This window comes from Phyllostomus hastatus, unplaced genomic scaffold, assembly GCF_019186645.2.
Source record: "Phyllostomus hastatus isolate PE091 unplaced genomic scaffold, TTU_PhHast_1.1 phas_contig_449, whole genome shotgun sequence".
In the NCBI taxonomy this organism is placed as follows: domain Eukaryota; kingdom Metazoa; phylum Chordata; class Mammalia; order Chiroptera; family Phyllostomidae; genus Phyllostomus; species Phyllostomus hastatus.
In genome coordinates, this window is record NW_025333882.1 from 731344 (window position 1) to 757728 (window position 26385).

Here is a 26385-nt window from a genome sequence, read left to right on the forward strand (position 1 = left end):
CATCTTTTTAATGTGTTGTTGAATTAGGTTTGCTTGAATCATGCTGTGAATTTTTACACCTATATTCATCAGGGATAAGGGCTGTTGATTATCTTTTGTTTTAGTATCTTTAACTGGCCTTAGTATGAGGTAATGCTGGCTATACAATATGAGCTTTGAAGAGTTTCATATTCCTTAACTTTTAAAGAGAAGTTTGAGAAGGATTGGCATTAATCCTTTAAATGATTTGTTAATAAAATTCAACCATGAGGAAAGTTACTCCTGAGCCTATATTTATTGTGAAGTTTTTTATTATTACTTCATTTTCCTTTGTCATTATTGGCCTGTTTAGATTTTTATTTTATCATGATGAATTCTTGGCAGATTGTATGTTTCTAAAACCATATGTGTTTATTTCAGGTTATGCAATTGTCTGTATAATCATTCATAGTATTCTTTTATGATCAAATGTGTATCTGTATTATATTTCTAGAAATTTATCTAGTTCCTTTATGTTATCTAATTTTTGGTGATTTTTGTAATAATTATTCTTAGTTGCCTTTTATAATTCTTTTGATTTCTATTTCTGTGATTGTTTTGCATTTTTAAAATGTAAGTTGTGATCTTTATTATTATTTTAGTTATAATTTTGCTTATTTTAGCTCTCTAGTTTTGCTTAATCTACATTGTCAATGTTTTATCTTTCTAAAAACCCAACTTTTAGTTTTACTAATTTTTCATTGACTTGTAGTTTCTATTTTATTTATTTGTGCTATTATTTTTATTACTTCCTTCCTTCTGGTAACTTTGGGATTAGTTCTTCTATTTCTAGTTTCTTGAGGTGTGAAGTGAGGATAATTACTTCTGTTGAGCAGTAAAATGTCTTTTACCCACTCTCACAACAGAATATGGTGGAACCATTGTATCCAAAGACAATTTTAGAAAATATACAAAACTCAGTATTTACATAACATGTATTTATCTCTTAATATGTTCATTTTAAAGGATGTCTCTAAAGAAAAAAACAGATTTACTGAACTAATTCACAAATTGAAATTCTTTACTTAAATATAAATAGTTTTATTCAAGTTAATATACCCATTTACCAATATTAAATACATTTTAGCATAGATTTTCATATTATATCTCAATAATGAAGGTCAAATATAACTAGCCATATTCTAAATGAATAACTTCAATGGTTTTTACCTCAACTCTAAAAATTATTTTGAACTTTAAATAATGGTAAGGAAGAATGGAGACTAAACTAGAATCTGGTCATAAAGAGTTAATGGTCTGAGTTGACAGAGTAAAAAGTTGAGCAAAAACAAGTCTTCAGAACCAGCTGCTGCCAGGGTAATGTTGAACCATACAACATTTATTTCAGTTAGAGTGATGCTCCTGATTTTCAGTTCATACACCATGTACTTTCTCATGTCCACATATTTACTCCTCTAATTTTTGTTTGGAGAACAATCCCTGAATTTCCTAATTTGCAAAACATTAACCACTCTAAAAGAGCTTTCCCAAAACCCTAAGAGAAAACAATTTTATTTGCCCATGAATTCCCAGAGCTCCATGGTATTGGACTTCTATGTTATTTATTACTTTCTGGTTTGCACCATAGAAGGGTGGGCAAAAGAAGGTTTATAGCTGTTCATATGCAAAATAATACAATAATTAATAAATAATAATATAAGAGTAAACTCTGTGTTTCATGTACTCATAACTGTAAACCTATTTTAGACCTCTTTTGTATATAAGATTTTTCTCTTCTATTTGCTTATAAGTTCATTTGGGTCTGAGTCCATTTGAGCAGTAGTCAATTGGTATCCACAGAATTTGAAACGGTCAATGTGTGATATCCTTTCAGTGAACACAAGAGGTCAAAGCTATATTTATGAGAATATTGTATTTAATTGCCTATTGCATGGTTTTTACATTTTCACCAATGGTGAAAAAACAAGGGTGGCTGAAACTGCTGGCACCTTAGCATGAACTAAAGACGTAGCACTGAACCAGAAAGTAGTTGTGATATTCATTATTGTCACATATTCAGGATTTAAAAAAATGCCAATCATATCTAACACTGCTATGGACAAAGTATAAAAATGTAATTTTATTAAATCTTCACCCTTGAGTACATATTATTTTAATATTCTGTGTGAAGAAATGGCAAGTATGCATAAAACTTCTGCAACATACAAAGGAAAACAGTCACCCCAAGAAAAAAATACTTGAGAAGTTTCATTGAAGCATGGGTAGATTTTTAAAACACTTTTACAATCTTTATTAGTATTTGAAAGTAGAATTGACAGATAAAATATAGTTATTCAGACTTTGGTATTTGGTAGAAATTTTCTCAAAAATGAATGGAGTTCATTAATTTAAAGAAAAGTTATATATATATAATTTCAGTTTACTTTCTAATACAATATATATTGATAGATGGGACCCTTATACATAATAACTTCTTGGATCCTGAATGTTTTTTAAAGTATGAAGTAGTCCCAAGAACACTGCAGGGGAGTATTGGACAGAATCTCTGTTGATGCTCAGAGGATGCTATTCCTATTATAGTGGGGCATGGGCAGTCCTATGTAGAAAAGTTAATAGAACCCCCAAAACAATGTAAAATAGAAAGTCAAAAGTTTGTAAATTTTATTAACTGCAGTTATTGAGTTCCTGAGCATATTTCCCAGTTACCCATGTTGTTTCAGGTAGCTGTACTTAATTTTTACTGTTGTAATCTAACTTTCATTGAAGTAATAATACAGTTTTTGTATTGCATTCTTTTTTCCATGGACATATCTTCATTTTTGTAAATTTTTTATAATTATAAACATTTGATGAACAAATGTTCTGGTATGTTTTGATGCGCATGTATAAGAGGTTTTTGTTTTTGTTCTAAATGTGATATATCTGATTATAAAATTGATGGGACTTCAGATATCTTTAACTTTAATAAATAACACTAGGCTATTTTCCATAGTGATATTATGAAACTGTGTACTTACTAGAGTGTAAAAATCACTTGTTCCACTGAACTGTAGACATTTATTATCTGACTGATTTTCAATTTGATAGTTGTGAATGACATTGCATTTGTGAATATAATTTGTTTTTGCTGGATTACTCCTAAGCATGTGCTGCTTGTGTGACTAGTGGCCATTTGACTTAGTTCTCTAAAATGCTTTTCCCTGTCCTGTGTCCATTATTATAGTGGGTAGTTTGTCTTTATCATATTGATTCCTTACATTCTTTAAACATATCTTTTTTCAGTTGAATTTTGTTGTAAGTATATTTTATGATATTTTAACTTAATTCTTTAGGTATCCTATAAATCCTTCTTATTTTCATTCCTACTGTGGCAAAACTTTCAGACTTATGTAGTTTCTCCATTTCCTTGCTTTACTGGCATTCTGCAATATAAATTGTTTCATTTCTGTTACTTGCCACTTGCTGGCTAAGGGAAGATTTAAGAATTTTTTGGCCTTCAAAGTTACCAATCATCCATCTGATTTTTTATTTCAAAATTTTGTTGAGTCCTCTCATATTCTTTGTAATTTTTTATTTATATGTTTCTATTATGTTTACTATAAGCTCATGTAATTTTGTTTGATGAAAAAAAGAAAAGCTGTCTTTAGTCTATTGTTAGTCCATGTTTAAGTAGAAACAATTTCAATATTTGATATATTAATTAAAAAAGTGAATAAAAGACTCACAATAATTTTGAATTTTCAAATAAGCTAAAAGCCATCTACCTACATTTGTTTATTTGACCCTATTAATCATTTTTTATTCAATAGCAATCTCTTGGTTTCTATGACACTTTCACAGACTTTCTCTCATTCTGCCTTCAAATTTATCCTGCCCTGCTGGTTTTACTAATTTCAATACACACACACACACACACCCCACATACCCACACAGGAACCACTATTCAGAGGCCTGAATTAGATTGACCAGGAATAACACCTACGAAAATAGAATGAGAAATTAAAGCAAGTTTTTTCAGAATCTACCTTCAGCTTCCTCTCTACTAAAAAAAATGCCCAGTGTCTTAAAATGGGCACTTGCCCGATCTCCTTAAAATGAGGAACCAGCTGGAATCCATTTTAATTCAGAACAAAGGCAAATTTTAAACAGAAGAACATGGAAAACTCTACATGTGTGACATTTACAAATCCTGTCTAGAACAATGCATTTGTTCCTTTATCTAATAAAAAGAAGACATACTATTGAAATTTGTACTTAATTTCTGATGCAGTTTACTACACACCTTTTGAGAAAAACTTACCAATGTTTAGGGTTGGGAAATTGCTTCTAGGTAGGCCTCACCGAAGCCTTATGGTACTGAATTCAATTTCTGACACATAGATTTCACCACAATGTCTGAAATTTTGTGAAAAATGATATAAAAATATCTGTTAATGGTAACTAATAATCTTTGTTGACTTCTGAGATAAATTTCAAAGGGAAAATGCTATTCTTATCAAACAATGACTTCTTTCCGAAAGGAAAATACTTCAGTTTTCTTAAGCATCACAGGGGTTGATCAGGCTTTGCACTACTCTCTTAGATACACTGACATACTTTTTCTTTGTACTTTTATTTTATATAACTGAATAGAGTGCTGTTTAAATTTTATGTTTCATCATAAATGATATATCAGTAAAATAACATAGTATTATTAAATTTCTCTGAATAGCAAAATGTGTAGCTGTGATCTTCCTGAATAATAAAATGTGTGTGAAACTCCCTGAGTAACAATTTGCATAGCCTGTAATCAGTTTAGGCATTTTCAAGTTGACATACCATGTACATATACATTCATTTATTTGGCACTCACTGAGCTCTTGGGGAACCATAAGCTAGGGACAGTACTACTTTGGGAGTGTACAATCTGAGCATAAGACTACAGAGTAATTTCTCTCTAGTCTGGCAGAAAGACCAGTGGCTAAGGCGTTCAGGGAAAGGTAAGTCCAGGCTGATGGAACTGCCAGAAAAGTAACAGAGATGCAAAGGGAGGACTTCACATTTAGAGAATAGCAATGATTTTAGAATAGTCATTCCTCCACTGGAGGAAAGGAGATTGTTAAATTGAAGCTTATAGATAGATCATTTAGGACAATGATTATTATTCTAAGCAATAGTGTGTACTGAAGGCAATGGAAACCCATGAACAGAATTGATGCAGAAATGTTACTTAGTTACACATTTGCATTTTCAAAACAATATATGCATGTGATTCAAAAAGATAAATTTAGCAGCATGGGAAAGGGCAAATCGTGACTTTTTTCTTTTGAATCATATATTGTTGATTATGTTGTCACAGATGTCACAATTTTTCCCTCTTAGTCCCCATCCATCCCAAACCCCTCACTCCTTCAGACAATTCCCATACCTTTGTTGATGTCCACAGATCATGTGTATAAGTTCTTTGGCTATTCCATTTCCTGTACTGTACTTTATGTCCCCATGACTATTCCGTGGCTACCAATTTGTACTTCCTAATCCTCTCACCTTTTCACCAATTCCCCCCAAAACCCCTTCATATATGGCAACCATAAAAAAATGTCTTCATATCCATAATTCTGTCTGTTCTTCTTGTTGCTTAGTTTGTTAGATTTCATTGTTGATAGGTATGTGTTTATTGCCATTTTATTTGAAGATTATAGTTTTAATCTTCTTTTTCTTAAATAAGTCCCTTTAACATTTCATATAATAATAGTTTGGTGATGATGAACTGCTTTAGTGTTTTTTCTTGACTGAGAAGCTCTTTATTTGACCTTCGATTCTATACTATAGCTTTGCTGGGTAGAACAATTTTAGCTGTAGGTCCCTGCTTTTTGTGACTTTGAATATTTCTTGCCAACACCTTCTAGCCTGCAAAATTTCTCTTGAGAAATCAGCTGACAGTCTTATAAAAATTCCTCTGTAGGTAACAAACTGCTTTTCCCTTGCTTCCTTTAAGATTCTGTTTTTTCTTTAACTTTCTCCTTCACAAAATTAAGAAAATTTTCTTTCATTATTTTTTCAAATTTCCAATTTCTTGCTCTTTCTCTTTGTCTTCTGGCCCCCTATGATGTGAATGTTGGATAGCTTGAAGTTGTCCCAGAGGCTTCTTATAGTATACTCATGTTTTTTGATTTATGTTTTCTTTTTGTTGTTTCTGATTAGTTATTTTTTGTTTCCTTGTGTTCCATATCATTGCTTTGACTCTCAGCTTCATCCATTATACTTTGATTCCCTGTAAATTATTCTTTATTTCCTCTAGTTATCCTTCATTTTTTGCCTTGGCCTTTTTTATGCTGTTGAGGTCCTCACTAAGTTCCTTGAACATCCTTATAACAAGTGTTTTGAGTTCTGATCTGATAGATTGCTCATCTCCATTTTGTTTAGTACTTTTTCTAGAGTTTTGATCTGTTCTTTCATTTCAGTTATGTTTGTTTTGTCTCCTCATTTTGGCTTCTTCCTTGTGTTTGTTTCTATATATTAGGTAGATCTTCTATGACTCCCAGTCTTGGTAGCATGGCCTAATGTAGTAGGTGTTCTGTACGGTCCAATCTCTCCTTTCACCCTAGCTGGGTACTCACAGTATACCCTCTGTGTGGGCTGAGTATACCCTCCTCTTGTAGTTCAGCCTTGATTATTTTGGGAGATCAATGGGAGGGATTTAGTCAGGCAAGTCAGCTGCAAAGACTGGCTGAGACCACTGAAAACTAACCTCCACCCTCCATGGAGGATCTGCTGTGTTGGGACAGGGTGGTGTCCTCTGATGTGGTCTGTAGCTGTCCACTGGGTGTGCAGACTCTGGGGTTTCCAGGTTGTGTACCCCAGGGTCAGCCACCACCTGTGTTACACTTGGAGACACCCAGAATTAGCTACAAAACAATCTGCAGATGGCTGCTAATTGTGCTGGGCTCAGAGCTTCCCAGGCAAAGCCAAACTGTGATCCAAAGCTGGATTTTGCTAGTGCCTGACCTGAGACTGTGTGGCCAGAGTTATGGGGACTGGGGGTTCACTGAAGCTGGCCGTTGCTTGAGAGCATTTAGGAAGATGTGAAGTCTGAGACATTCATATGAAAAAACCAGTTAACAGCTTGGGTAGTCTGAAAGTTGTGTGGGTCAGAGCCTCAGGTATTTACTAGGACAGAGTAAACTGTGTGAGCCAGATTGATGTAGTCTCATATATGCCCCACCTGCCAGCTCTGTGGCTCTGAAAAGGAAAAAAAATAGCCTCTGCCCACCTTTCTGTCCGGGAGAAAGCTATCCCCCACTTCTTGCCCTTATGCCAGACACAGATACAGTACATCTCTGTATGCCACTGGTGCCTTTCAAGCTGCTACCCTGGTGCTGGAGCTCAAACAGAATGAGTCTGAGTGAGTTTGTGTATGGGCCCTTTAAGAGTAACTGCTTGAGAATACAGTGTTCCTTTCACTGATTCAAACTTACTGTTTTTTACAAACAAAAGTTATGGACGTTTATCTTCCTGGCACTGGAACCCTGAGCTGGTGGGCCTGCTGTGAGGCTACCAAGATATACCTCCCAAATTTTTATCCACCACACATGGGTGTGGGACTAGCCCCTTCCACATCTTTGTGTCTCTGTGTCTCCTACCAGTTTTGTGATTGGAAGTAGTTTATTTAGGTCTGTATTTTAGTTGTAATTTTGATGTGGTTGTGTGAGGAGGTGAACTGTGTTTACTTATATCTCCATCTTGACTAGAAGTCTCCCAAAGAAGTCCCCAAATCATGATTTTTATATGGGACACCATGTGATTATCTTATAAATCTAAGCATGGAGTGATAACTGAACTAGCAGCCAAAGAAGATAGCAAGACTTAAGGGATATGTAAGTTTGAGAAATAATTAGGAAGACATTTTCATAGAACTTGACCCACTGAGTGTGCAGGCCCAAGGTAAAGAAAAAAATCAAATATAAAGTTTAGTTTCCTGGCTTAGAAAACTGTATATAATACCATTTGATGGAATTAAATCCTTTCCACTGGATATGTGGAAAGATGGGTATGTTTTGGGTTGGAGAGCTTGACTTGCCTAACACTCACTTGGGAGGACAAAATAAGCTATTGAGAGGAATATATTAGATCAGAGAACTAGCCACCCTTGTTTTCATCAGGACAGCTCAGTAAGTCACCTTACTGTACAAAAGCAGTGTAACAAAATCAGGAGGAGAATGAGGTGGCATTAAGAACTGATCTTGAAGTCCACTGGTTATTAGGATCCATGTGGTGGCTGGTAAGATTTCATTTTCTATTACAAATGTGCCCTCTATGCCTTAGGGTTCTGCCTTATCTAAGGAACTGGGTTAATAAGGGGTATTTGTACCCTATATGTGGATATAAGTCAGTTTTTTCTGATCTAAATCAGCCTGGTCAGTCCACAGTGACACATCTGATTCTGGTTCTGCCACTTGACTGCCCCTGGAATTCCCTCAGGAAGAAATGTTCCTACTATACTGACTTCAGTAGTTGCACTTTGTATTACCTAACAGGACCTTGAACCCACATGCTTTCTCTCATACTTTCTCTTGTACCTGTGTCCACTGTAGGACACAGCTGAGATCATCTTGAAACATTTAGGAAGACCTTCCTAACAGTTCATGGAAAATAGAAGGGAATTACAAATAGTATATGTTGTCTACATTTGGGAGAATAGTTCCAGCATTTTACTAACCAACTGCTTCCAGATTCAACTGGCTAGATTTTTCATTGACTAGGTCCTAACTCCCCCTTCCAAAGAGGCCCTTTCTTACTTCCAAATTCTTTGTAGGTCATGGCAACAGGAAAGAAAACATTACTTCTTTACTTGATCTGTTGTTTTAACTTCTTTTCAAGAAATACCCATCTTATTAACAGCCAGGGATATTTAATTTTACATTTTGAAAAATATCTACCTAGTCATAATATATATAATATTGATTAAAGAATACTTTGTTTTACTGTTGATTCTCAATATACCAAAGTAAGTTATTTCTGAAATTTGGATCTTCCTATTTTTGCATATTTCTTAAATAAAATTTAAAATTGAAAAGTTTCTTTTAAGTGATTTTAAAAAATTAACTTTCCAAGCCCTGGCTGGCATAGCTCAATGGATTGAGTGTGGGCTGCGAACCAGGCATCGTAGGTTCGATTCCCAGTCAGGGCACATTCCTGGGGTGCAGGCCACGGCCCCCAGCAACCGCACATTGATGTTTCTCTCTCTCTCTCTCCCTCCCTTTCCTCTCTAAAAATAATGAATAAATAAAATCTTTAAAAAAGAGAAAGAAAAAAGAAAAGGGCATCCTTGTTAGAGAAATTGGCCAAAGTTTAAGAACATTCCCAGAAGTTTAAAAAAGTTAACTTTCCAAATATGACTATATATAAGCATTTATAATAGTGATTATTATAATTTAAAAACAAAAAAGTTAAAAATTCAAATTTACTTATCAAGTCTTACCTTTTCAAGTTAGTAATGGTATCATTACAACTGCATCCCTCAGCAGTATAAATTATTGAAATAAAAGATGTAAAATTGTAGGGTTTACCTATCTGTTGTGTTAACCTATTTTAAATCCTATTTTTACTCATTATAATGTTCTTGATGATCGCAGAGACTTTAATAGAAAGATAGAGATCTTCCTTGTGCTCTAATAAGCATGGCCTTAAAACCTTCATATGCATAAAAGTGATCATAGTAAAAGGTGAAAGATTTGTATAATCTGAAGAAAAAATAGAGCACAAAGAAAAATAAAGTATTTAGGTACAAATTTTAACCAAGGAGGTAAAAGACCTGTACTGAGAAAACTACACAACACTGAAGAAAGAAAATAAGGAAGACACAAATTATTGGCAGCATATACCGTGTTCATGAATTGTAAGAGTTACATCATTAAAATGTTCATACTACCCAAAGCAATTTATAGATTCAACACAATCCCCATCAAAATACCAATGACATATTTCACAGATATTGAACAGATATATCAAAAACTTGTATGAAGCAATAAATGACCCTGAATAGCCTCAGCAATTTTGAGAAAGAGGAACAAAATAGGAGGGATCACAGTACCTGATATCAAATTATATTACAAGGCCACTGTACTAAAAAATAGTGTGGTATTGGTATAAGAACAGACACATAGATCAATGGAATAGAATAGAGAGCCCAGAAATAAACCCATATCAATATGATCAATCAATGTTTTACAGAAGGGGAAGGAGCATAAAATGGAGTAAAAACAGCCTCTTCAACAAATGGTGTTGAGAGATATGGACAAATACATGCAAAAAATGAAACTAGACCACCAACTTATGTCATACACAGAATAAAATAAAAATGGACAAAATACTTAAATATAAGTCATGACACCATAAAAGTCCTAGAGAAGAACATAGGAAGAAAAATACAGATGTCCCATGCAGAAATATTTTCACTGATACATCCCCTAGGGCAACAGAAATGAAAAAAAAATAAACAAATGGGACTACATTAAATTAAAAAATCTTCTGCACAGCTAAAGAAAACATCAACAAAATGGAAAGGGAACCAACCATATGGGAAAACATATTTTCCAATGATATCTTGGATGAAGGTTTGATCTTCACAATATAGAAGAACTTACATGACTCTATACTAGGAAGACAAACAACCAAATTAAAAAATGAGTAAAGGACCTGAACAGGCACTTCTTAATGGAGAACATATAGAGGGCCCATACACTTGAAAAAATGAACATCAGTAGCCATCAGGCAGATGCAAATTAAAAACACAATGAGATACCACTTCACACTGGTGAGAATGGCCATTATTAACAGATCAACAAACAACAAGTGTTGGAGAGGATGTGGAGAAAAGGGAACCCTAGGGAACCCAACAGTGCACTGTTGGTGGGGATGCAAACTTGTACAGCTACTGTCGAAAACACTATAGAATTTCCTCAGAAAACTAAAAATGGAACTGCCTTTTCACACAGTAATTGCACTGTTGGGATTATATCTTAAGAATTCTGAAACCCCAATTCAAATGAACCTATGCATCCCTGCATTCATAGCAGACAATTTACAATAGCCAAATGCTGGAAAGAGCCTAAGTGCCCATCAGCACATGAGTGTATAAAAAGTGATGTACATTTACATGATGGAATACTACGCAGCAGAAAGAAAGAAGGAGCTCCTACCCTTTGCAACAGCATGGATGGAAATGAAAAGCATTATGCTAAGTGAAATAAGCTAGGTGGTGAAAGAGAAATACCATATGATCTCACCTTAAGTGGAACTTAATCAACAAAACAAACAAGCAAGCAAAATACAACCAGAAACACTGAAATTAAGAACAAATTGACAGTAACCAGAGTGGAGGTGGGAGGGGATAATGGAAGGGAAGGGGGAAAGTGTTTTTAGGAACAACTATAAAAGACACATGGAAAAAAACAAGAGGTGGTAGAATCAGGGGATGGAGATGGGGATAGCTGAAGTAGAGGGTAGTGGTGGAGGGAAATGGAGACAACTGTACTTGCACAACAATAAAAAAATAAAAAATAAATAAATCAACAAATAAGTGCTGGTGAGGTTGTGGATAAAGTGGAATCTTAATACATTTTTTGTGGGAATACAGCCATTGTGGAAATAGTATGGAATTTCTTTAAAAAAGCTGAAGATGGAACTGCCTTTTTACCTAGTGATCCCACTTTTGGGATTATACACTAAGAATCCTGAAACACCAATTCAAAAGAACCTGTGCACCTCAATGTTCATAGCAGCACAACTTACAATAGCCAAGTGCTAGAAGCAGCCTACGTGCCCATTAGTAAATAAATTAATCAAAACACTGTGGTTCATTTACATAATGCAATGGTACACAGCAGAAAGAAAGAAGGAACTCCTACCTTTTGCGACAGCATGGATGGAACTGGAGATTATTATGCTAAGTGAAATAAGCTAGGTGGTGAAAGACAAATACCATATGATCTCACCTATAAGTGAAACCTAATCAACAAAACAAACAAATGAACAAGATAGAACCAGAGACATTGAAATAATGAACAAACTGACAGTGATCAGAGGGGAAGGAGGAAGGGGATAATAGGGAAGGAAGAGAAGAGGCAAGTCAAGGATTACTTGACTTTTTCTTTTCATGTATAAACTTAAAATGATTAAGGAAAATAAAAATTACTCTAATCCTGTTCAGATGCTTTACCTTGGTTTGTATGAAATGGTGAACAAGAACTTTGCATATGAACATGTTTTGTTTCAGTATCAAATTGTGAAAGGGATTACATAATTCTAAAATTGGCAAGGATGAATAGTAGATGACATTGCAAATCCCATTCACTGGTACTTGTCAGGTTATCTTTTGTTCTAAAAATAAAAATATATTTCAAAGTAGATAAGTTCTTAAAATAAGCCACAGAGACACACATTTGAAATAACTAGGAAACATTTGCTTGTAATTCTCTTTCGTACATATAATAGATCACATATTACATAAATTTCATTTATTAATTTGCTCATTGTGTGTGTGCTTTCTTTTTTACATTCAAAGACCCTAGAAAAAATTACTGGGATCCTACTAGACACTCAAATATTTGGTGATTGTATAAGTAGAAATAACCTTTAGAAATGTATAACCCATAGTCATCAGTTGGAAATATTAGACTTTCTGGCCCTCTTAAAACGTGTGGCTATAAAACATCAGGAGATAAAGTTTATTATTCTAAATAGTCCTTTAACATTCTGGTAAAAAAATTAGACATTACTTATTTACATGTATTGAAATTTGCCTTTAGGTTATTTCATATGTTAAGAAAATGTTAAGAAAATAGCAACCAGTGTTCAATCCTTAGTGTAAAACAGTGTTGCATTACACAATGATGATCTAAACAAGTATAATTTTGTTTATGTATGGGAGTACAAATGGCTTGATATTGCTATTTATTTAAGTAAAATCCATTTAATTTCAAGGTTAATCTACATCCCCAGCCATAGACTACCATTATCTACTTGAAAAGATTAAAGTTTCACAACACAGTGCAGTTAGTGACAGGAATGAGGCTTTAGCAAATGGATATATGAAAATATTGAGAAGATTCTGCAGTCTAATGAACTATTCAGAGCAAAGAAGGTTGCTAGTCTGTTACTAGATACATAAAGTTTTATAATTATTATATCTTCTTACTGTATGGAACCTATTATTAATATACAATGTGCTTTTTTGTCTGTTGTAAACTTTTTTGACTCAAAATCCATAGTTTCTAATCATAGTATAGCCACCATTGCACTATTTTGCTTACTATTTATGTGAAATAACTTTTTCCAACTTTTTACTTTCAAGTTCTTTGTTCTTTTAATCTAAAGTTAGTCTCTAGTAGCTAGCATGTAGCTGAATTATAAATTGTTAACTTTTCTGCCAATCTCTGTGTTTTTATTGAAGAATTTAGTTCACTACATTTAAAATAAATACTGTTAATGGACTTAATTTCATCATTTTTCTATTTCTTTATTATTATTTACTAATTATTGTATTATTTTCTATACAAACAACTGTAACTTAGTTTCACCCACCCCTGTGTGCTTTAGATTTTTGTCCCTTAGTCTTACATTACTCTTTTCTTTTGTTTAGTTTATATTTTGTAGTGAAACATTAGGTACTTTTCTTATTACCTTCTGCATACATTTTATAGCTATTTTATTTGTGATTACCATGGATATCACATTTAACAATCTAAGGTTGTAACAATCTAATTTGTGCTAACTTAGCTTCAGTGACAAACAAAAAAGGTTGCTTCTTTATACCTCTGCCTCTACTACTTTTGGTTGTTGATGTCACAAAATTACATCTTTATATATTGAATGTTCCCTGACATAATTTAATAATTACTAAATGCATTAGTCCCTTAAATTAGGTAGAATCCAAAATTATAATAATAGTAGCTTTCAGACAAATAATTTTTAAAATGTATTTGTCTCATAAATAATGTAGACAACAAAAGTACACTTATAAACTATAGTTGCAATAACACAAGCTTTTATAATTGCCCATGTATTTACCTTTACTGAGAATTTTATTTTTTATATAACTTCAATTTGCTGGCTAATGTCCTTTCATTTTACTTTGCAGAACTCCTTTGAGTAATTTGTGCAGGTCAGATCTAGTGGTAATAAATTTACTTAGCTTTTGTTTCTATATGAATGTCTTAATTTTCCACTCACCTTTGAAGGACAGTTTTGCCTGCTATTAGATTTTGGTTAAGAGTTTTGTTTGTTTGCATTTTTTTTCTTTTAGCACTTTAAATATATTGCCTATTGCTTTCTATCCTCCAAAGTTTCTGATGAGTAGTCTCCTTCTATTCTTAATGAGGATCTTTTGTATACTATGTGTCAACATTTTCTTGCTGCTTTCAAGATTCTCTCTTTGGCTTTTATTAGTTTGAATAAAATCTGTCTCAGTGTATATCTTTTTTATTTCATTTTTCTTAGAGTTTGCTGAACTTGTTGTATGTGTATGTTACTTTCTTTTATTAACTTGGGAAGTCATTATTTCTTTAAATATTTTCTCTTCCTATTTCTCTTCTCCTTCTGGAACTACCACATGCTTATATGGTTTTACAGATAATACACTATAAGTCCCTTAGACTTACCTATTCTTCAATCTTTGTTTTTCTCTACTTTGGACTCAGTAATGCCCATTGTGCTGTATTCAAAATTACTGATTCTTTTTCTGCCTGCTCAAATATTTCTTTGGATTCTGCTATTTTTTTTTTAATTTATTGCACTTTTCAGCTTCATGTTTTTTTGTTTGTTCCTCTTAGACTATCTCTTATTGAAGATTCCATTTAGTCTATACATCATTTTTCTGAATTTCTGTTTCCTTTAGTTCTTTGAACATCATTCAATTGGTTGTTTTAAAGTCTTTGAACAGTAGAACTGCCATGAGGTCTTTTGTCAGGAACAGTTGCCTTGATTCCTAGCCCCCTTCACACAGGCCATATTTTTTTCTTCTTTGTATTCTTTGTGACATTTTTAAACTGGACATTTGAATATAATAATGCAATAATCCTGGATATTATATTTTCTTCTTCCGGATTTGCCTTTAAAAAACAAATGTTTTTGCTTAGTTTCATTTTTATAATTTTTATTTGTGGGCTGTCACTGTGTCAAAGATTAGTTTGAGGTATAAACTTATGATCATCTCAAGTCTTTTCTGAGCCTCACCTCCATCCTGGGCACACACAATTGCTTTCTAACTCTCACTGCATATACAATTATATTTGCATGTCCTACTCTTTAAAATCTGCAAGCTGTGAACAGGCTGCTCTAGAAACACATGAACAGCTCCCTGACACAAGGCTGCATTAAGAGCCACAGTAAGCTGCAATTTACTGTCTAAGCCTTCCCCTGGAGGTTGAAAGCCTTCAGTAGACTCCATGGTTCAAAAATAGTTACAGATTCTGCCAGTGCAATTATGGTCTCAGTGAGGAAAGAGATCCCTGGTACTTCCTAATCTTCTATCTTCCCAGAATCCTTGTATTTCCCTTGCTTTTTGTAAAGTGTGTATGTCTAAAGAATATAGTTTATTTTTGTTATGTTTTAAATTTATAAAATGGTATTATAATGCATTATTTTTAGATAATGTTCCTTTGTTTAGCATTTTATTTCAACAACTTAAGCATACTCTATTTGTGAAACTTTATTAATGAATAAAATAGGAGATATCTCATACACTAATTTTACACTTTGAGGAAATACCAAACTGTTTTTGGATTGTTGCATTAATTCCAAGGAATCAGAGATAAATTTATGTGGATACAGTGGAGGATATTGTCCATGATTTTTATTTTTGCAACAGTTTATACAGGATTTTTGTCATGACAGTGATAGAAGCTGAAAATAAATGATATCCAATAATCCAGTTTAATGAGTAGAAGTATACAAAGATATTTTCTGAATACAAGAAGTTGGTGTGTGTATAATCAGGGTGATGAATGGAATGGAAAATCCAATGAAAATAAATTATTAAACAATTAAATTAAATTAAAAATCAATATGAATAACTTAGACAAATAAGAGAATCAGGAAAATACCTATTAAAGACACAGCTTGCATGCATGTATTTTCCAGGTCTGTGGCTGTATCCTTTAGCATTTACTGCAAAATAAAATATCGCAAATTTTAGTAACTTGAATAACTCATTATTACTGCTTATTACCTTTGTGTCAGCTAAGAATCTTGTCTTGCCGCTTGCATGTTTCTGTGGTTGACTGTGGGTCTGACAAGCACTTTTGCTAAACTTTCAAAAGCTCAGGGCCTCTTTTGGAACACTTAGTATCTCCTCCATATGTTTGCCAATCATCTAAAAGACTACCCTGAACTTGTCATTTCTACTGGAAAAGTTCTGAATTAGAGGTTTAGTTGCATTTTATTTTGTTGATGATTTCCTTTGCTGTGTAAAACCTTTTAGTTTGATGTAGTCTCATTTGTTAATTTTTTTCTTTTGTTTCCCTTGCCTAAGGAGTTATATCAATATAAAATACTGTCATGAGACATGTCTGAGATTTTACTATGTTTTCTTCTAGGATTTTTATAGTTTCAGGTCTAACATTTAACTCTATAATCCATTTTGAATTTATTCTCATTTGTAGTGTTAGAAAGTAACCTAGTTTCATTTTTTGACATGTATCTGTCCAATTTTCCCAATACCATTTATTGAATAAGTTATTTAACCCATTGTGGTGCTTGCTTCCTATGTCAAATACTAGTTGACTATAAAGTTGTTGATTTACTCCCGGGTTCTCTAGTCTGTTCCACTGATGTATGTGTCTTATTTTAAGCCAGTACCATGTTGTTTTAATTACTATGGAATTATACTATGATTTGATGTTAGGTAGCATGATTCCTTCAACTTTGTGCTTTTTCAAGACCACTTTTGCTATGTGGGGCCTTTTGTGATTTCATATACATTTTTGAAATATTTATTTTAGTTTTGTAAAATAAATCATTGGTATTTTGATAGGAGTTGTGTTGACTATATAGATTGCATTGGGTAGTAGAAATCATCAACGACATAAAAAGACACTAAATGGGAGAACATATTTGCTGATACATCTGATAAGGGGTTTATATCCAAAATTTATAAAAAACTTATAAAACTCAACACCAAAAATAAAATCCTGTTAAAAAAAATGGGCAAAGAACCTGACTAGACAATTTTCCAAAGAGAACATACAGATGGCCAGTAGACATATGAAAGGATGCTCAACATCAAATATCATCAGAAAAATGCAAATTAAAACCACAATGAAATATCACTTCACACGTGTCAGAATGGCTATAATCAATAAATCAACAAAGAATAAGGATCAGTGAGGATGTGGAGAAAGGGGAACCCTTTTGTGCTATTGGTGGGAATGCAGATAGGTGTACCCATTGTGGATAGCAGTATGGATATACCTCAAAAAAATTAAACATAGAACTGCCTTATGACCCAGAGATTCCACTTCTGGGAATTTATTTGAAGAAATATATCACACTAATTAAAAAGATTATATGCACCCCCATGTTCATTGTAGCATTATTTACAATTGCCAAGATATGAAAGCAACCCAAGTGTCCATCAATAGATGAATGGTAAAACAGCTATGGGATATTTACACAATGGAATAATACTCAACCCTTAAAAAGAAAATTTTACCCTTTGTGATAGCATGGATGTACCTGGAGAGCATACTAAATGAAATAAGCCAGTCAGAGTAGAACAACTACCATCTGATTTCACTCATATATGTAATCTAATGAACAAACTGAACTAACAAGCAAAATAAAGATAGAATCATAGAGAAAGAGCAGGGTGACAGCTTTGGGAGGTGGTTAGGGGGTGAGGGGATGAAGCAAAAAGGAAAAAGAACCCGTGAACCTGGGTGACATATGGTTATTGTAGGTGGGGTTGGGGTATAATGGAGAGATATGGTAATGGAAAAAACATAGTAAAAATAAATTTAAAAATAAAGTAAAGTGAGAATTAATAAAAGCTTTAGTTGCAGTACTGCAATATCTTTACATCTGTTGCAAGCTACTGACGAAGTGCAGCATAGATTTAAGTGATAGGAAGCAGGCACTTTTAATGGATGACTTCCGAAGTCCAATTGTGAAGGGACTGGACACAGGGAAGAGTTAAAACTTACTGTTTTACAAATCTCTGTGGTTTTCTTGAAGCATGCAATTTCTCCCTATCTTTATTATGCTGAGCTGACTCTGACAAATCAGCTCTTTGCCTTGGCACAGTAATTGTATAAAATGTATTCTGAAATGTAAGAAAGGCAATGAAATATCACTAATCTATTATTTTTCATAAATATTATGAAAATAATTAAAATTTTTGGCATTATTGTAAAAATACTTATAGTAGCACTAGTAATATTTCAACCCTACTCACTTAAGGTGGAACATGTTTTTACATAGTTTACAACTTAAACACAAATACTGACCTCTATGGTTAGAGCACCCTGCTACATGTATGTTTTTAGCTGCCACTGGAAAATCTAACTGAGGTCGTCATTTTATTAGAGCACATTTTACTTTGTAGCAAAATACTCTGATGTTTGGAAATCTGAGTTAAAAACTCTGTTTCATTAAAAATAGTAATCACTTCTTGGCATCAAATCAGTAGATGATTCTTCACAAGGAAGGCATTTAAATATTATTGATAATTTAAACTTGGAATTATTCTAAAGGCTAAAATATTGGTAGTTTAGGTCTCAATGCCAACTACTGACAAATACAATTTTAGGCAAATTATCAAATATTGTTTTGTACTTCTTTTAAAACCAATTTCCCCAAGCTGTGTTCTACAGAAATTAATTTTATGACATTACTCATCTAGGGAATATTTATTATCTTATTTAGCCTCTTGATGATTCACAATGTTTTGTGCTACTCCTAGAAATTAACAAGAAATGTGGTAAAATTGTAGGTGATGTAAGTGTAAATGGGATGCATATCTCCCTTATGAATAAAATAAATAAATTTCAGTGTATAAGTTGTGTTGCATCTATTTCAAATGTCACAAGACTTTTTCTTTTGTTTTCTGTATCTAGACGACTCTCCAGAATGGTGAGATTGCCAGAGAAGTGACTTCTGATAAAAGAAAAGTATTGATCTACTTAAACTAAAGTAAGATTATTACTTTTCAATATACCATTGTGAATAAATGAAAAAAAAAACCTCTTTCTTTACATTTTTATAAGAGAGTCATTTTCTTCATTATTAAGTTTTATGAAGCTTCTTTACCTGTTCTAATACAAATAGCAAACTTAAAAAAATATCCTGGTATGGTTAGGGTAAGAACATTTCAAATGCATGGTGATGTTTAGTAGTCAGACTGTATTTGGACATATCTTCCTACCATACTCATTTAAACAGCTACATTGGATTGTTACTTTAGTGAGCATCATTCAGAGGAATGATCAATATTAATCAGCTTTTCAAAAGCTTATTTTATGGGAAGGCATCTGTAACTCCTTACCAAGATGAGGACTAGTGTCACACATTTCTGTGAATGCTGAAATCCTGCATAAAGGGTAGATATGCAATAATCTAAAAGAGGTGCTTGGCAAAGTGCTTGTTAAAATGCTTCATACCACTAGAGCTTAGGGAACTATCACATCCTCATTTGTTCATTTAGAACAAAGGATGGAAAGTGTGAACTTGTAAAATAAATTAAACATAATTTCAGAGAAGGAGCATGAGTCAAGAAAGACACCAGTGTGAAGATAAATATCATCTATGACGTTGTTGCTAGAATGAATGTCCTTTTTGGGAGGATCCAAACTGTATTTGCTATAAAGATCAGAATGTGGCTGCCAAAGCTGTGGATGGAAATGGCTAAAGCTCTTATCCTAATAATTGTTAGAGTATATTTGAATTTTTATTTTCTGACAGTATAAAGATTTCCAATGTAGTGTTAGTGAGAATCATAAAACTCATTGTCATCTATTATGTTTAAATAAATACAAACACTTAGAGTATTGTGAATATTGTGGTATTAAATACTATTTGAATGTAATATTAAAATTGCAAGAATTTTTCAGTATATATCTGTGTTGTAAAAACTGTAGACTATTAAGAATGGATGCATTGTTGCAGAAAGCTTATTATTAGATTACTTTGACTGGGTTCTCAAAGGTTATGGCAAGGTTCAGAGACAGTTAGGATTACAGACAATTGGGTCTACATTTGCTGTTATTACTAAACATTCTTTTAAATATGGAAAATGTAGTGTGCTGTGTTTGTCACAGTATTGCCCATACATGGATGGGTTACTATTAGATTGATTGTGGTTTCCTCAACTAATCCCTACCCACCTGTACCCAGGTAGCTTTTTCCTCATCAATTAAATACTGTATTATCATTATTTGAAGAAACTCAGAAAATGCTATCACATAGTTTCGTAGGAAGCAACAAGAACACATTCTAGTGCACCAGAAATGCTGGGTTATATTCAAGGATTTTCATAGCTAGGCCTTTTTTAATAGTAATACATTTTCCTTATTACATTACCATAGAGAAGCTTGATGAAAAACAGAGAGAGGAAAATAACATTATCTAACAAAATTGAAACAGGGGTGGGTGATCTAAAACAATCTGTTCTCCCTACCATTGCTTTGCCTTAACTCTGAATTTATTCCTCCTTTCCCCAACACTTTAAACTTGATGAACATTTATATTTCCTGGAACCCTATGATTCCTTGGTTTCTTAACCTTTCATTTTGAAATCCATATAAAAAAAAAAACTAAACAGAGACAGAGAGCAAACTTTAGAAGTGGAAACTATACAGATTATGCTGTGAGAACTATAATGGCTACATTATTGCTCTCCAAGAGATGGTCATTTATCACCTACTTACAATTTCCCAGTGCCACATGTAGCTCTACATGTTTTCACTGCACCATTGTGTTAAAATATGGTATACTGTAAATCCTGACAGAATCCCAAGAAAGTTTACATATAAATGAAGAAAAAGAGAAATACAGTTGTAAGGAGAATAACAATTTGAGGGTGACTATTTTAATTCCCAAAGCACCTTCTTTTACAATCACAACACATAAATATTTTTATTACAAATGTATCTGGATGCATTTCAAACATTTTTCTCTCTTCTTAAGTAGATATTTTTGCCTCCCATGTTGTTTTTTAAAGAGTTTAATATACTTTATGGAGAAATAACACATTTGAATTAATATTATTTTGAAAGGGGATGAATAAAAAGGAAAAACTGTTCACAATATAAGAAAACATAGCCTACTCATATTCCCTATATTCTGGTACTTTGCACATAAGAAATATTTTAAAACTATATATGTGTCTCAGCATGCAGTGTTAGTGAATTTTTATAGTCTCTCACCTGACCTGTAGTATTATTTTATTTGTATCTCCTATGTTTCATCCATGCTCATATTTGACCACATTTAAAGCTAGTCTGGTTTCACACAGTAATGGAAAATAGCCCTATGAGCAAAAGCAAGCTGGATGTCTATTGTGTGAGCAGATGCCCAGCTGGATGGCCTGACCCTGCTTTGTGCTTGCTGACTTCCCTTCTTGGTTAGAGGACTGCTCTGTCTTTCTGGCATCTTCTCATTGCCAGGACAAAATTACTATAATATAAATACTTAATATTTGAACAAGTAAATTTAATCCTGTTGCTGCTTTTCTATGCTTTGAGAATGTTTGAGCCATCTCACCTTGTACTTTAATTGGCCTTTTCATGTTCTGTCCCCTCTTTGTGTTCCACATTGCACATATCCAGAGGATGCATCTTCTGTGGGCCCATTTGCTACCAAAGCTATTAATGAAATTTCCAGTGTTTTCAGGCATGTTTGAGATATTAAAAGTCACTAGCAGTACTGGTAAAACATATTTATTTATTTTGGGTTAAGTGGGTGAAGTAGGTAAAAATTACCCGCCTCCTTCCAGGACCACATGAAAATTACAGCTAATCTACACAACCATGCTTTATAATCTCCTGAAATCTAACTGAACACAAGTCCTATAACTAGATATATAGAAGAAGCCATGTCAAGACTGATAGAAAGGGTGGAGACATGGAATGAGCTGGTCCCACACCACCATGTGGCAATTAAAAATCCAGAGGGATATCTCCACTGTAGAGGAACCCCTGAGGAGCCCTGCCCCACACTCTCTACCTAAGCATTTCAGTGTGGGGAAACAAAGTCCAGATAACTTTTGGCTGTAAAACCCAGCAAGGTTTGTGTCTGAGACACAGGACTTCTGGAGACCCAGGCTTTCCTCTTGAAGGGCCCACTCATAGACTTACTTGCTGATGGCAACAGCTCAAAAAGTGCACATGCAGAGGAGAAACTGAATTCTATTGCATGGTTTTAGGGTGAGTGCTAGAGAGTCAGGTTTCTTCCAGAAAAAAGTGCTATCAGAGCAATTGTTCCTTTGTTAAAGCCCTCACTCCCCCACCATGTAGAAGAAGGCAGGCACTGTTCATCCTGCCTTGGTGATTTCCTGAAACCCTGCCTCACCCAACTTGAGAACCCACCAAAATGATCCCAGTAGTATTTCCATATAACTGGCCTGTTTTGGTTTGTGCTGTGGGCTTTCTTAACATCTCTCAAAGTTTTACAAACCCCAGATAAGGAGGGTATATCTCAGAATGCCCAATACATCTTACTAAGCAGCACCAAGACTGTCGAGAGCAGCAGCCAACCACAGTGAGTAGCTTACCCTCTACTAGGTACCTTCAAGCCCATGAAAAGTGGTAACTATCTGCAGATCACTTTGTAGCTCATACCACTCAGAGCCCTTCTCAGGATGCTTCAGAATCAATATACTTAGTGGGCAGCTTCAGACCACAACAGATACCACCCAACTAATTCTACAAATGACACACCAAAGTGGATTAGCATGCACTAGAGTCCTGTGAATCTTGCTCAGGATGGTCAATTCTTGCATAACCACTTCTCCACTGTAGTTGTGACCAGTCCTTCCAGCCAATCAGCTTAAGGGACATTCCCTCCAATTGACATGCCAACTGAAATCAAGGGTCAGCTACAACAGGAGTACACACAACCCAGACAAAGGACACACCTGATGCACCTGGCTCAGGTGACCAAGATAACTGTGTCACTGGCTCCACAGGACTGCATAGGCTACTCTCTGCCAAGACTGGGGGATGTAGTAGCTCTACCTAATACACAGAAACAAACACAGGGAGGCAGCCAAAATGAAGAGACAAAGAAACATATCTCAAATTAAAACACAGAACAAAACTCCAGAAAAAGAACTAAACAAAATGGAGATAGGCAATCTACCAGATGCACAGTTGAAAACACTGGTTTTAAGAATGGTCAATGAACTTAGGGGAAGAACTGATAGTCATAGAACAACAATAAAGAGATAGGAAACAAAAATAGAGATAGAAAGTACCATACAATCTCACTTATGTGTGGAATCTAATGAACAGAAAAAAGTGGCAAACAAAATAGAAATAGAGATATGAATTCATGAAATAGACTGACAGCTGTCAGAAGGGATAGGAGACTTTATGAAAGAAGGTGAAAGGATTAGCCAAAGAACATATATGCATAATCCATAGACACAGATAATGGTGTGGTGATGGCCAGAGAAAAGGGTGGATGGGGCTAGGTAGAGGTGGGTAAAGGAGGGATAGTAAATGTGACATGTGTCATTGTATCAACAATAAAAATAAAGCAAAAAAATCATAAAAATCAATTTATGAAACAAAAATGAAACAAAAATGCATTAATTTATGAAACAAAAATGAAACAAAAATGCATTAACTGAAATGAAGAATACATTAACTATTAGATGAAGTAGAGGAACAAATCAGCATTTTGTAAGACAAGGAAGCAGAAAACACCTAATCAGAATAGCAAAAAGAAAAGAATTAATCCAATAAATGAAGATAATTTAAGGAAACTCTGGGACAAGTTCAAGCATACCAACATTTGTATTATAGGAGCACCAGAAAGAGGAGTGATAGAGCAAGAAATTGAAAACCTATTTGAAGAAATAATTCCAGAAAGCTTCCAAAAAATGTTGAAGGAAATAGATATACAAGTTCAGGAAGCACAGAATCTTAAACAAGATGAACCCAAAGAGGCCCACACTAAAATACTTGATAATTTAAATATCAAAGGTTAAAGGCACAGAGAGAATCCTAAAAGCAGCAATAGAAAAGCAATCAGTTACCTACCAGGGGGATCCTATTAAAATGTAAACTGATTTCTCAACAGAAACTGCAGGCCAGAAAGGATTGGCAAGAAATATTCAAAGTGTTGAAAAGGAAGGACCTATAACCAAGATTACACTCCTCAGCAAGGCTATCATTTAGAATTGAAGGACAGATAATGAACTTCCCAGACAAGAAAAAGCTAGAGGAGTTCATGACCACCAACTGGTATTATAAGAAATGTTAAAGGGTTGTTTTTGAGAAAATGAAAAAAGGAAATATCAACAATATTAATAATAAAATGGTAATAGCTACATACCTATTGATACATTAGTTGCAAATGGATTAAATGCTCTCAACAAAAGACCTAGGGTGGCTGAATGGATAAGAAAACAAGATCCATACATAAACTGTCCTATAGACCCGTTTCAGATGAAAAGAGACACACAGATTGGAAATAACGGGAGGAAAAAATATTTCATGCAAATGAGAACAAACAAACAACAAAAGCTGGAGTATATTTAAATGAGATGAAATAGCTTTTAAAACAAATACTATAACAAGAAACAAAGAAGGACCCAGCAATTCTAATTCTGCATATTTATTTAAAGAAACTCAGAACACTAATCTGAAAAGATATACACATATTTTTATTGCATCATTTTTTACAATAGCAAAGAAATTATCAAAAATGTGGAAGAAATCTGAGTGTCCATTGATGTGTGAATGGATGAAGGTGAGGTGGTATACATATGCAATGAAATGTTAATCAGTCATATAAAATAATGAAATCTTGCCATCTGTGAAAACATGGATGGAGACATTAAAGGAGAGTCGTTATGCATTGTGGATGATAGAGCTTTGTTCCAAAATTGTTCCAAAATTGAATTACATCACTGTAATTCACAGAGCAGGGCCTGCTAAAACTCAGACTGCCGCTGGAACTCCAGGGACCCCCACTGGCTGCCACTGGAACTCCAGGGACCAGCAGATCAGCTAGACCACAGGACCCAGAAGGCTGGATCTGTTGCCAAGATTTCTCTTGTTCTGAGTTCCATTTAAAACTAGCACCATATCCCCAAATGAAGTATGTATTTCCTCCCAAATCCAAAGATGGCCCAGTAGGAGAAGTACAAAAAGCCAGAAACAAACTTGTCTTTTACCTTGTAAGGGATATTTTGACAAGCTACAGACAACTGGAGCCTAGAAACTTTGGAAGCAAAATAATTAAGCCAACAGAAATCCCATGAATTTAAGGATAAAATTCATAAAATGAAAATACTTGCTTAATTTTACCCAATAGGGCTTTATGATTTTTGAATACCCTTAAGTATCAGAGAGTAGTGGTTCTCAAACAGAGATAAATCAAAATCACCCAGAGGGCTTATTGAAAGTAATGTCTCTGGGCCCCAAGCACAGAGCTTCCAATTCTGTATATCTAGGATGGAGCCTGAGAATTTGCATTTCTAACAAGTTTCCAGGCATTGTTGATACAGGGACCATGCTTTGAGAATCATTAGAGACTGCAATGGATGATTTATATTAGAAATCAAGTTATAAGTTGACTCTACTGTGATTTGTCACTGATAACTGTGTTTTATTTCTAAATGACATTCAGACTCCAGGATACCAGGTGCACTGTGAGAACCATGCTGGAACTCTTGTGTTAATTTGCTTGCATCTAGGTACCATGTGATATTTACACAGTAGAATTCAACACAGTATAGTTCAGAAAAGATAAATTTGTAAGTATGAATATTGAATGTTCTACATATAACATATGGTATCTTTACAAAAAAGTATAAAAATAAAAAAGACAAATGTTATTAAAATGATATTTGTAGCAGATATATGAATTATTTTTGAAACATTCTAAATTATAACCTGTGTTAAACTCTAATCTAATTCTCCTATAGAGCATATTTGAATCAAAGTTATTTTGTGAACAATGGAAATACATTTGGTTATGTTATGGGTACTCCCTATTTTCTATGTGAAAACTAAATTACCCATAACAGTTATTTCATAGCTTTCACTCACTTATTCATTCTTCCAAAAAGTATGTGTTGAATATCCACCATATACCAGGTTCTTTGTTTACCATGGAAATTCAAAGATGGGAAAGATATAAACGCTACCTTTATGAGGCTCACAGTTCAGTGATTTCTAACTGAGTCTTTACAGAAGAAGGCCT

The 26385-nt window shown here is 34.0% G+C and overlaps 1 protein-coding gene across 1 annotated transcript in view; it reads left to right on the top strand.

Annotated features, from left to right (window-relative positions):
* The window catches only part of SNTG1 (syntrophin gamma 1), a 782410-nt gene that overhangs the window by 173534 nt on the left and 582491 nt on the right, over positions 1–26385 (top strand). Inside the window, exon 3 of the mRNA XM_045845038.1 lies at positions 19071–19146. The gene's annotated coding sequence lies outside the window, so the exon portion shown is untranslated. The remainder of the gene's footprint in view (positions 1–19070; positions 19147–26385) is intronic.